Source organism: Poecilia formosa, unplaced genomic scaffold (assembly GCF_000485575.1).
Source record: "Poecilia formosa unplaced genomic scaffold, Poecilia_formosa-5.1.2 Scaffold55, whole genome shotgun sequence".
NCBI lineage: Eukaryota > Metazoa > Chordata > Actinopteri > Cyprinodontiformes > Poeciliidae > Poecilia > Poecilia formosa.
Window position 1 is genome coordinate 134,947 of NW_006799994.1, and position 14,037 is coordinate 148,983.

A 14,037-nucleotide genomic window follows, 5' to 3' on the forward strand; every position below is an offset into this window, starting at 1 on the left:
AAAAGTTCCAAAATTTTTAGGTTAATCAGAAATTTCTGGGAAATCATCGACATTTCTGAGTAAAGTTTTGTAAAGTCAAAAATATACTAGGAAAAAAGTCAGAAATGGTTTAGACAAATCTCTGAAATTAATCTCAAAATTTCTGAAAAAAGAATGAAGAAAGGTCATGAGGAAGGAATGATGGAAGGAAATAAGGAAAGAGGAAGGAAGTATACAAGGAAGGATGAGATAAAGAAAACAAAGGCATAAAAAAAGGAAATTAGGAAAGAGAGGAGGGAGAAATGAAGGAAAGAGCAAAGAAAGTTCACAAGGAAATAAAGAAGGAAAAACACATGGAGAGAATGAGGAAAGGAAATAAAAGGTAGCAAAGAAAGAAAGATGTTAGGAAGGAAGGAAACAATAAAAAACACTGAATAAAGTTTATAAATACTGATATTTTATCAAAACTTTCCAGAACAGGAAACTTTTCCAGATATAGTTTGTTTTTTTCCTGAATTATTTAAAATTCTCGTCTACTTTTGGATTTCACCACCTTCAGCTGGGAAGATCCCAGTATGAACTGGCAGTAATGGAGCTGAACCCACTGGGAGCCAGACGACCAGCCTGGAAGCGCCTAGTGATAAAGTACGAGGCGGTGTGTGTGTGTGTGTGTGTGTGTGTGTGTGTGTGTGTGTGTGTGTGTGTGTGTGAGAAGTCACAGAGGAAACCGGCGTAACCTTTATGCCGCTCTTTACTCTGTCAGTTCACGTAAAAACACGACTTCATCACTTAGCGAGGAAGAGGAGGAGGAGAAACAAGTCAGGAAGAGGAGGAGAAATCGTGGTTAAACGCAGGGAGAGAAGAAAACGATGTGAGGAAAAGATGAAGATGTTTCATATTTTCAAGGTTAAACGCTCCGGCTGTCAGGCAGCCTGCTGCCCAGAAAAATGAACAAAGAAAAACTCAGAAAACCTGAGAGAAAAGAAAACTGGAGCTGTTAAAAGGTTACAGAGATGAAATAAAAGGTTACAGCACCAGCATTACCTGTTTTCCAAGCATTTTATAGCATAATCAAGTAAATGTCTTAACTTCAGTTGTTAAAAAAGCTAGAAATATGATTTAAAGGACATTTGACTTTATAATTTAAAATTTGGTCTCTGTCTCTTTAAGAAGCTCCTGCTCTTTCTGAAGCTCCGTCTTCAGGAAGTCATCACAACATGGCTCCTCTATTAACCGTTTAACATTTTTACAGCGTTGCTCTGAGAAACAGCTGCTATAATCAGCCCAGCAGTTCCACCAGGTGTTTGCTAATTACTGCTGGCTAGTTTGAAGGAGCTGAGTTGCAAACTGAAGCCCCTTGAAGGCGGAGCTACGCCCAACCAGGTGAATGGTTGCCATGGAGATTAAAGGAATGAATCAAGGCAACACTCCAGGTTTTGATGAGGGTATGACTTTACAATCTGATGTTAAGTTTATTTTTTTAAAGTTGATTTTACATGACACTGCCCCTTTAAAAATACTTTCATTACTCCAGGGTCTAGTTAAAACCTGGCTAGGTAAAGATTTTTAGATTTCCAATGTTGGATTTTACAAAAACACTTGAAAAAACTTCATAATTTTCCTTTTTTCTGTAGGAACCAGGATGTTAACTTAAAGCTAAAGTATGTAACTTTGATAAAGAATCATTTTATTTACTAAAACTGCCACCATGTTGTGACAGTTTATGAGACACATAATCTGTGAACAGACTGATCACCTCCTCCCTGAAGAGGAGGATCATTACAGATCAAAAACAGCCAATCAGAGCCAGGAGGAGGGTCTTAGTGCTGTCAATCAAGCTCGTGAACACGCTGCTAAATGTACTAATGGTGAAGAAACAACTTATCATTACAGTAACAATTTTAAATTAGTTTTGTCTTATTTCAAGTGTACTAAGATATTTGCAGACAAAAATACTTGTGTTTTAGCAGTGAACATTTGGATGTACGATACATAACATCCGTTTTCAACAAGAAACAAAATATCAGGTTTTTGAATTTTTCAACAGTAAACTTCTTAACTTTTGTTCAGTTTTATCTGCCAGTTCATTTAACTTTGAGCCCCAAACAACAAATGTTTGACTCAAATGTATCAAAATAAAATCTGTGAATGCGATTTCCCGGCTTGCTTCAGTTAAGAGTTTTTATAGTGTGATGCTCCTTCAGAGTCTCAGCAGTGATTAAGATCTGCACAAATAAATATGACATAAACGTATCTGCTCCTTCGCTTCGCCTTCGGTCTCCAAAAACCAGATAAATTATTCACTTCATCTCAGCAGTAATTATCCGCTTCAGCCTCATAAATCACGACCACCTTAAAAAGGTCAGCCACGTTACCTGGATGTAGACAAAGAATTAAAAATCAGATAATGCTGCATAATTTATACAATATATTAGATTTCCCTGAGGTTAGCACCATGCAGCAAACCGATGGAGAACAGACACTCTTCAGGGCATCGTTCTGCCACAAAACAGTGAAAAATACGCTTTACAGTTATTCTCTGTTTTTACATCCATCCTGAGGAGACTGAGGAGCCTAATCAAGCTAACTGCATTTACACTGTAAAAACATAAAAGTATTACACTAATTTCTAGTGCAAATATCTTAGTACTTTTAAATTAAAACAAAACTAACTTACAAGTAACTTTTTCAGTAAGAAATAAGAGCTTGTTTTAAGAAAGTAATTTACTAAAATTGATGAAAAGTTATCAGTTCCACCAGCAGATTATTTCACTTCCTTCCATGTTTTCAGTGAAATAATCTGGCAGTTTATTCTTCTGTCTCTGGAAACGAAGGACACAGCAAAGCGACAAGCTGCAGAAAACACTAAGACAGAAACAAACTTTATTTTAGGCAGAAATTTGTTTTGATGTGACGTCCTAGCCGTTGTTTCACTAGCAGTAGCATCATGCCTTCTGCTACTGTTAGCGCTGAGTGCTAATTGTTAGCTTCTTGAGGACAGACTCATACTGTGTGTTTATAGCATAACAGTTTGTTTATACCATTTCATTTTGAGAAACACACAATGCAAATTGACTCAGCAACGTTCTGGTGCTAAATCGCTAACAATGTTGAGGCTTGTTTACATCACGTGTTCATTCATGTTTTCTGTCTCAAACATGTGAGGTTGGAAGAACAAGCCTTCGGTTGTTCACATCTTTTTATCACCTTGAAGGGGAAAAAAGTTTCTGCTCTGCTAGATAATCATATCTCTGCTGTCAAACTACAAAAATGGCCGAAGGGGGAAGAGTGGGATCCTCTGTGACCTGGAGGGGGCAGGGCTTGAAGTGCCTCATTTGCATTTAAAGAGACGGCACAAAAATGAGTTCATGTCAAATCAAAAGTTAGAGAAATGTCTGTGGAGTTTAATAATGAGAAATTAAAACCAAAACACTGCAGCTCTACTTTATATAGACCACAACTGACTGATTTAAAAGCACAGTATGTCTACATTAGTGGCAAATACGCCTTAAAGGCGCAGTGTGTAACTTGTATAAAAATATTTTTTTACATATTTGTTGAAACTGTCACCATGTCATGACAGTATGGTATGAGACAGAATTACTTTAAAAATTGACTTCTTCTGTCTTCTCCCAGTGCCGATCAAAAACAACCAATCAGAACCAGGAGGCGGATCTTAGTGCTGTTAATCAGCCACAGCAGTCTGTTGTTAATGCTAACGACAGATAAACGGTTTTTCTGTAACTCTAAGTTATTATCACATCAATATCACATTTAGTATCGCTTACATGAGGATTATTAACAGGGCTAAGGTACACCGCCTGGCTCTGATTGGTTGTTTTTGGTCCATTTCCTCAGATTAGTGAATCAGGGATCAGATGGAGGAGATCAATCTTTTTATGGTGACAGTTTTAACAAATATGGACAAATATGAAAAATAGTTTTGTAAAAGTTACATCCTGTAACTTTAAAAGACCTGAACCTTCAGAGTCACACAAAGATGGTTACAAAGTCGGCCTTCCATCACCTGAAGAACATTTACACTAATGTCACAACAAGATCTGGAGAAACTCATCCATCCGTTCATCTTTTGCCATATTGACTACAGCAGGGGTGGCCAAGTCCAGTCCTCGAGAGCTACCATCCTGCAACTTTCAGATGCATCCCTGCTTCAACACACCTGAATCAAATGAATGGCTCGTTATCAGGCCTTTGTAGAGCTGATCCCGGTCTGTTGGAGTAAGGATACTTCTAAAACTTGCAGGATGGTGGCTCTCGAGGACTGGACTTGGCCACCCCTGGACTACAGCAACAATAAGTTTATTATTTCACAAATAAAGGTCATAATTTCCTCAAAATGGTGTTTGAACCACCAGAGTAATGGTGCGGAGTGTTGCTCCCAGTGAGGCTGAATCAGAGATAAGTTGAGCTTTTTTTGGACAGGAGACAGATGCAGGAAGAGAGACTCGCGCTGGAGGGAATATCAGCCATGAAGCTCATTAAAAATGATTATTAAAGCAGCAACGCCACAGAGAAGCATCCAGGCGTGGCTGCAGCATCCCAGGTGTGTTTGCACGTTTAGCCAGATAGATGCTGCTGCTGCAAGTCACCGCAGAGTGCAACTGGTTAAAACACACGAAGTGAGACATTCATCCACTTTAACTCCACATGCATCCCTGATTTATGTGAATCTGAAACAGCATCAATGTGTTAGCTAACTGATCCTGATCCAGGGGTGTACAAACGTTTCCACTGTTAAATCAAATCAGAAAATAAAAATGAAATCAAGCAAATAAGGTGGTCAGATTCCTTTTATTTTTTTTAGTTTACTTTTGATTAGGCAATGGATGGATGTCATTCGCCGTAGATTCAAAACTTAAAAAAAGGAAATTTTGCGCATTTTCGAATTCTTTTGGGCTCGACTGAGCAAATTTATTTTCAGATCTGGATTTGGGTCACTTTCTTTCAAAATGCTTCCTGAGATTTATCCAAGTTTGATAAAGTAAATAAAAGCTGATTTGGGTGAAATGAAAATAAAAATCTCAGTAAACACTTGGTTCTACTGCCTGTAAAACATGGGTTATAAAAATATGAATATTCTGAGTTGTTAACATTTTCCATTATGAGAAAATTATGCACTGTAACAATTTGACCATGACGATGGGCCAAATTTGTATCATTCTTGAACTGAAGTTGTGGGCCGCACAAAATCAGACCATGGGCCACAAAAGGCCCATGCGCCGGACTTTGGACACCTGGGTTTAAGGTGTTGGGATCCGTTAGTGATGCCAGAAGTTCTTCCTTCTTTTAACAGTGTTTCAGATTGGTAGCGAATGTAAAACACGTATAATGGAGCCATTAATCTTTAATATTTAATTACTTTAATGGAATATCTCTGTAAGCAGACAAAAGACATCACTCAGATCCGGTGGCACATTGTCTTTCCTAATGGGCATTTATTATGCTAAAAGGCTAATTAATCAGCGTAGGAAAACATTAGCAATCATGGCAATCCAGCTGAAAACTGATTTCTAATGAGAGATTCTAATATTAAACCACATCATGGCGGCAGACTGGACACTTTCTCATGATTTGATCCAGTCAGAAACGATCAGGAGAAAAAATAAGAGAAAGGAGACGCAAGTTATGATGCTACGATGCAGTTAAAGTTATTGGATAACAGTAGCTACTTTAGTTACACTGACCTGAGAGATATAAACCAACCAAGTGGCTCGACTTCTTCTTCACTGCTCAGCTTGTTGTCGAATGAAGGAGAAAAGCTGCACAGAGAAGAGAGAGTTACACCTTGCAATGCAAAATCAAAGCAAAATGCAGCAGCAAAATTGGACCAAAGTTGCAAAATGTTGCAACTTTGGTCCAAACTTAACCTACCAGATTATGAGGTGTGAAACCGGTGGTTTCTTAGGTTGCATTCACACCAGACCTGTTTAATCCGATTTAATCCGACTCAAGTTAGTTCGTCTAGAAAGTCCGATTCATTCGGGGCGATGTGAATGTCCAACTGGACCAAAACAGCAAACTGGTCCCCCTACAAACCTCTGACTCTGTTTGGTTGAAGTGAACTATGGTGTGGGATATGTGAACGCCAAGCGGACCGGAGACCACTCCAAAAGCAGGAAGTGGACTACAGCACAGGGCATTCTGGGTAAATGCAACCAAAACAAACATGTTGGACTAGCGCTAGCAGCAGAAACGGCTCGTTGTCTTTTACTGAAGACAAAACAGAAATTCTATAACCGCTAAAATCTGTCGCCACTGAGTTTCTTCGTCAGTGGTTCTCGGCGCAGCGCCCCCACAGGAGAGGAAGAGAAGAGTTTTTTCAGAGGGTTTGGTTTGTTTGAACCAGTTCAGTGTGAAAGAGAACCACAGCAGCTGAAAATGTAACAAATGTAGCAGTTTTAGTCCCCAGTTGAACCGAGTCTACCAGACTATCAGTGGGAAAACAGCCTGACTCTCTGCTGGATGTGACTGAGGAAGAAAAACGTGAAAATCTGCAGAATATTAGAAACCAATCTGTATGCTGCTGACCTGAAAACACAAAAAGATGCCAACAAAAGCTTTCACTGGGAGCTGAGCACAATGCGGAGGTCTAAAAAAATAAAAACAGGATGCAAACTCGCTCGCTTTCATCTCCCAGACCTTCTCATCCGTCCATCCTTCTTTTCTTTCCTCTCCTCCATCGCCATCTCTCCTCAAAAGGTTAGTAAATGTCAGATGGGAGTTGTCATCGCCTTCAATGGCGTCATATTTCTTCATAGAAACTCTGTCCGTCTCTGCAGCCGTGTGTGAAAGAAAACCGTTTTGGAGGAAACCGAGCTGAGGATCTGCTTCGCTCTCCCTTCATTTGTCACTTTGTACAAAGAAGCAACAAAACTTCAGTGGATCGGCTTCAGCGACTCAGTCATTATATTTCACTACGTCTCGCTGCTGCGTCTTCATCACAGCCTTTATTTGCCCCCGCTGTATATTTTATGACTAATAGAAGGAGCAGGCCTTAGTGGCGATGACAAATCCCCGCACTCAGACAGTTTTACAGCCCCTAAAGAGCCCCTTGACAAACGACGGGGCTGTAAACCCAATATTCTAATGCCGCATGTTATTGTAATGCTGCGTGTGCAAGAGTGGATATTCAGGAGATATTAAGTATTGCTCCTCTCAACCTATTATTAAAGTGCTTTAGCATCCAGAGGAAGACAAACACGAGCCGGTAAGCTGACAAACGGTGGTTTATACACTGTTTCTGTTGGGATAAAGTCTTAAATAAAACTGTTTTTAAAGCTGCGTATACGCCCTTCACTTTTCCAAACACAAATATAGATGTGTTTTATTTGGATTGTAGGAGACGCACCAACATAATGTAGTGCATATTATAAAGTGGAAGGATTTCACTGCAGAAACACAACAGCAAGTACCCTGGGTCTAATTTCTAGTGCAAATATCTAAGCACACATAAAATACTAAAAAACTAACTTTCACGAAAACTTTCACGCAAACAAAGATGGATTTCCCCCCAGATGTGGGAACATTTCCAAGAAAATAAAATTTAATCCAGAACTTCGAAGAGGTTCTGATGGTGTAAAGAATCCTGTGGTTTAATTCACCCAACAACAAACATTTTGATTTATCCACTTGCAGCTTCAAGTGGAAGCCAAAGCTGCAAGTGCAAGCTGCATTTGCTCCCATCATGCAACCAAAACAAACATGTCGGACTAGCGCTAGCAGCAGAAACGGTTCGTTGTCTTTTACTGAAGACAAAACAGAAATTCTATAACCGCTAAAATCTGTCGCCACTGAGTTTCTTCTTCAGTGGTTCCAAAATGGTGGATTCATGAAAGAGGCTAGCTGGAAGTCGATGACCTTATGTAGCATTTCTGCAACAAATCCTGTTCTGCTCAACAACATAATATGAAACAGAGAAAGTGGAACATACTGCAAAATGACTACATTAAACTTTTCTGCACTCCAACAGGCTCCAGTTACACAACAATGTGTATTTAAGGGCTAAAAAAGTAGATTTTGATTAGATGTTCCCTTTAAAGTCTCAGATTTGTCTTTTGAGGGAGATGAAGCAATTCATCATTATTTATTAAAAGTTTACATCAAAAAGGTTTTTTGAATTGAAATTGTAGCTTATTTTGTCGTTTTCTATGGATTTCCATTAAAATACGAAGATTACACTGTAAAAACACAAAATCTTGTCAAGTATGTTTTGTCTAATTAATAGTACAAATATCTTTGCACACCTGAAGATATACAAGCTTAAGTCAGTAATTCCATAACACTGATGAAGATTTGCATTACCTTATTTCACTGATAAAATGGAAAAAAAAGTCTTAATTCAATTTTTATATTAAATCTGAATTCTGAAGAAAAGTCAAAATTCTAAAAAAAAAGTCAATTTAAAAAAAAATCTAAATGTTTAAAAGAGTGAGAATCCTGAGATTAAAGTCTGATTTCTTATAAAAAAGATTTTCTTGGCCCTAATCTTCTTCCATACATTTAACAACCTGCTGACTCAGATTTTACTGATATAATCCAGATATTTCTAATGACTGGATCAGCTGGATTAGGCCAGTTTTGAGGTGAGCTGCATTTCGGCTCATCAGAACCGGTTTTACAGTGCGGTTCGGATCGGTTCTGTCATTTCAAAGCTTGATAAATCACGACTGGAGTCATTAAGATCCGTCCAGCATTGATTATGTCCTCTCGCCTTACAGTGGATGTAAACCCTCCTCCTCCTCTACTCGGCTTTAATCCCCTAATGTCTGCATGCTCTTATTTCCCCGGAGAGCCGCGCCGCGCTGCGGGAACGCATTAAACTCAAGAGTTGTTGACGCACGCTCAACAGAAAGCAATAACCTGTGCAGGGTCATCCCCCCTCCCCCGCCCGTTTCTTCCTTTCATTTTCTGGGGTTGGACAGAATTGCCTTTTAGTGCTACTGTGATTATGTTGCATTTAACATGGGAATTATAAGAATTACACACATAAGTGTGGAGCAGCAAGATTAAAAACATCATCACCGGACAGACAGAGGGGACGCGGAGGAGCGAGGAAGATGTGCAGCGCTACAGTCTGAATGATATGGAGCCCGAGGCGTTTAAAGACAAGAACAACAAGCCAACATTTCATGGCTGCAGAAAATACCTGCTGGCTGCCCAGAGGTTTGTTCTCACAACCTCCAGTCTGCATGATGGGAGGAAATATTTCTCACCAGATAGACGCCAAACTTTAACAACCTCCTGCTTCCACCTGTTAGACATCCTCAACCTGGGAAAGAAACATAAATTTACTGGGAAAAAAAATCATTCTGGATAATTCATCAGGTGAGGTTTTTAAAAAAATAATTCGCACTTTTGAGAAAAATAATCTCAAAATCTGAGAAAAAAGTGAGGAAAACAGCATGAATTCTGCAAAGTCAGAATTCTGAGAACAGGTCAGAATTTTGTGAAAAAAAAAAATCTCACTTTTAAGAAAAAGTTTAAGAAAAAAATCTAAATTTCAAGACAAAAGAATTCTGAGAAAAAATTTGATTTTTGAGAAAAATGAGGAAAACGGTTTAGAGCCAGATAGAGCCAGAATTTTAAAAATTTTATTTGAGGAAAATAATATCACATAGTAAAATTCCCACTTATGATGAAAAAAAAGTCTGAGAAAAAAGTCAAAATTGTGAGAAAAAATACTTTTGAACATTCACCAAAATGAGAGTTTTAAGAAAAATTCTAATTTTTAAGAAAAAGTTCTGAGAAAAAAATCTAAATATTTGAGACTGGGTTTTTGTTTTGTTTTGACAAATTTTTGACTTGCATCTCAAATGTTCTTATTTTTTCTAGAATATTTCTACGATTACTGGCAAAATTTCTGAATTTTTTCCCACAACTTTTCTGTTTTTAGATCTCAGAAATGTTTTTGTGCTTTCCAGGAAATTTCTGGGATTTTTCTCCCAAATTCACTCTTATTTTTTTCCATATGCAGTGGCTCTAATTCTCTGCGTGCATCTGTGTGTGTGAGTGACTATCATCTCCAATTTTACAGTAAATTACACCCTAAACAAGCTGAAGAGGGGCGAGCCAGCAGCCTGGGACCCGGCGCTCGCATGTAAACATGATTATATCGAGGAAGTGGCTTCACATTCTCAAGCACACAGTGACAGCCAATTAGGGCCGGCGTTGGTGCCGATTATTCTTCAAATGCAACACAGTGAGGAGCGACAGGAGGAAGAGCAGGGAGGAGGATGAGGAGCAATTAAAATGAAAAAAGCAGCCGCAGCGCCACAGACTGGGTTGTAATTACAGCGTGCGACTCCATATTAGGGCTGTTTGCTTGGACTAACAGCTGACTGTTGTTTTCAATTACACCTGCCATCCGATTATGTGGAGGAATGAGGAAGAGGTGGGAAGAAGAGCTCATCCTCCTGTCATGAGACGGGAGGAATCAGCCGGTCCCGTCTGAGGTGGAAAAGCACCTGTAATTACTGGCAGGTAGGGTTTCTGCGCCAGGGTCAGGAGGCTAGCAGGATAATAATTATGGGAACTCAATTAGTTTGTCCTCTCTGTTCCTTTTTTCCCTCCATCTTCATAAACAAGAAGTGCATTATGCATCGATCCCCGGGAGTTGCTCGGGTAACAAAGCGGTGACGTGTCCTTAATGAACTGTCTGCTGCCAGCAGCTTCAAAAGCTCTTCAGATTCTGATAATTAACTCAGTAAAATCCGACTGAGGGGATCGAGGTTCTAACAGCCGTTCCCACCGTTTTATTTAGCTTCTCCCCGAGGGGAAGCGTTTCCTCTTCTTCACTGGATTGTTACGGTTGTTCCTCGATGAAGCCATGAAATTCGACAATCATGTTATGCAGATGATGCTCTGCTCTACATCATGACGTCGTCCATCCAAACTGAACAAATCAATCCAAGCAGGTGCCAAAACTTTATCCAGATGAACAGAAACAAACTGAATGTATAATATTTGGACCCATCTGGAGTCAGTTATTACAGCTAGAAAGCCAAAGTTTATTTATATGACACATTTACATCAACCTCAGCTGAACCTTTAGAGTCACATAAAGACAGTTACAAATGCAGTCTTCTATCACCTGAAGAACATTTCCAGGTTTAAAAGACGAACGTCACAGTAAGATCTAGAGAAACTTAAACGTGTTGTCGCGATGCAACAATATGAAAAATTGGGCCGATATCGATGTCCAATATTAACATTTATATTGATGTTACGGCTGATAACCAATATTTACAGATATTATATGTATTTTCCTGCCTTTTTGACACATTTGGAAAAGAAAGACGACCAGAAACAGATGGCAACAAGATGGAAATAAATATCAGTTGTTAATATCAACCCAGTTTTATTGATCGGGCCAATATCGATCAACATTGGTGCCGATATATCATACATTCCTAATGCGTTTATCTTTAGTCGCATTGATTACTCCAACCGTGTCTTCCCAGAGGAACTCACCTCTGAACTGTTTAGAGTTTGAACCACAACAAATCGAACGATGACTGATATATTTGACGTGTTGATGATTCTGACGTTGGCATCCGACAAAATGTAACGTTTGCCTCTGGTTTCTCAATTACACTGTAAAAACACAAAATCCTACCAAGGATTTTTGGTCTAGTTTCTGGTGCAAATATCTTAATACACTGGAGAAAACTAACTTAAAAGTAACTTTTCACCAAGAAATAAGAGCTTGTTTTAAACCAATAATTAATTCATATTGATTAAAAATTACTAGATTATTTCACATGGTAAAATTGTGAAATAATCTGCCAATGAAACAAGTACTTGTTCATCAACAAGCTCACATTTCTTGCTGAAAAGTTAACTGTGTCTTATTTTAAGTGTACTAAGATATTTGCACTAGAAACTGAACTAAAACAATGAGTAAAATTTTGTGTTTTGCAGTGTGGTGACTGTATGTTGTTTCATGATGTAAATCACTTTGCTCTGTTGCTGAAATGAGCAAAACGCTGGACTGATTAAAACATGTCAAACTCGAGGCTCAGGGGCCAAATCCAGCCTCCAGAATGTTTTATGGGGTCTCTAGATTCTGGAAACAGATAAATATAGGCTACAAGAACACAGTTATATGAATAAATACTATTTTAGTAATCCAATCAAATTAGATGTCATTCCGCCAAATTACATTAATGTGAAAATAAGTTTAATATTGTCAAATTTTAAGAAGTACTCACCAAATGCAGACACCTATTTATTCAGATTTTAACAGTTGAATTTGCAGTTTTATAAGTTTATTTTTGCCACAACTGGACGTTAATTTGACAGCCATGGACTAACATATAACTAACCCCATCTGTGAAAAAGTAAAAGTTCATTTAGAGGTTATTTACAGAGCGATAATAAATGCAGCAGTATACGTTTTTGCAGCTTCTGCAGCATAAATCTGTTGTTTGAAACGTTGACAGACTTTGCCGATTGAAAGCGTCCCTAAAGGGAAGCGTGGTGACCAGAGGGCAGCTTTCCTGGGACAACAGTCGCCGTTAATTCCCGTCTCAGCACAGTGAGGGTTCACTCAAGAATCCCATCCGCCGCAGCAGATCTGACATTTTTCTCCTCTAATTGTCTTTTCTTTATCTGCCTTGGATTGCTGGTGTGGTTTTATTTGTTTGTTTCTACCAGTTTGTGTGTTTGGCTGTACCATATTAGAAAATAAGAAAAAAAAAAGTGTGCATGCACATTCAAAGCACTTATTTATCTCCCTGTGTGTGTGTGTTTTTGCCAATTAGGCATTCAATGACAGGACATGTGGCGAAGCAGCTAGCAGGACTATTCATGGATCAGCAGTTATTGGAGCAAATTTCCAGTCTACACACACAGTTACTGTCATTTTATCTGCATACGGATGTAAAGCTGAGGCTTATCATGCAGCATGATGCGTTCTGTCAACGTATTGCATGTCGCCACCGTTGACATGATGGTAACCTCCAAAGAAAAGCGTGCAGCCATCATCATACTGCAAATAAATGTCCTCATACGTGGGAATCTCGGAATGTCGCAGAAAGCATCAGGAATAGTTTTAGTTTTATTGTTCTGGCTTTTTCTCTAATTCAGTTTTAATTAGTTTTTATGGTGTGTTTGCTAGTTTTTACTAGTTTTATTAGTTAAATGTTTAATTTCTATTAGTTATAGTCATATTTTTAGTTTTTTCATACTTTGGTTAATTTTTAGGTGTAGAATTCAAAAAGGCCAAATTATTGACGTCACACATGTATGAGCCCCCGCCCCCATCTCCCTCCTGAAGGGCAAAAAGCTGCTAGCCAACGACGACTAGCACTGGTTTTAGATGTCAAGTTGTCAACATAACGAGCTACATCTTAAATGTATGAGTGATGTATAGAAGAAAGATGGATGCATTGCATTGCTACTAATTGTCAACACTACGACAACTAGATAAGGTCAGGTGAAAGTTTTAATAAAAAAATAGAGTAGCAGAAAGAATTAGGTCAGTTATGTTAGCTTGACGTGCTGTGGAATCCTGTGTTTCAGTTCAATAAAAAAAAAATAAAAAAAACGGGAGTTACACACAAACTGACAGATCATCAGCAGAGCAGGAGTTCAAATTAGCTAATCAGCCAGCACAGTGTTAGCTTAGCTACTGATGCTAAGCAGCTAATAACTTAGGAATAACCGTAAAATAAACATCAAGCCTGAAAAAGTAAAACTGTGTAAAGACTGAATGTTCTGTGTGTGGGAAATGTTTACGTGTTTTTTGGTGTTGAATCCTGACATCTTAGTGAAGCTGTTGTCAGTCAGTTGCTACAGCAACGATTCTGTGTAGCGTAGCCAACATGGAGCGATAAAACATGAGAATACAAGTGGTTTAGAGTCGTTCTTCAATGGTTTTTCTGCATTTTTTTTTCCTTTGTTGTGGCGCACTGAACTAAATATATCTCCAGGTTTGATTTTAAAGGAGTTGTTCTACCTCAGCAGCAGAAGAATCAGAAGAATCATCTTAAAAGAAACACCTTAAAAGAATCATCTTTTGTCCTCCAACGTTCTGCA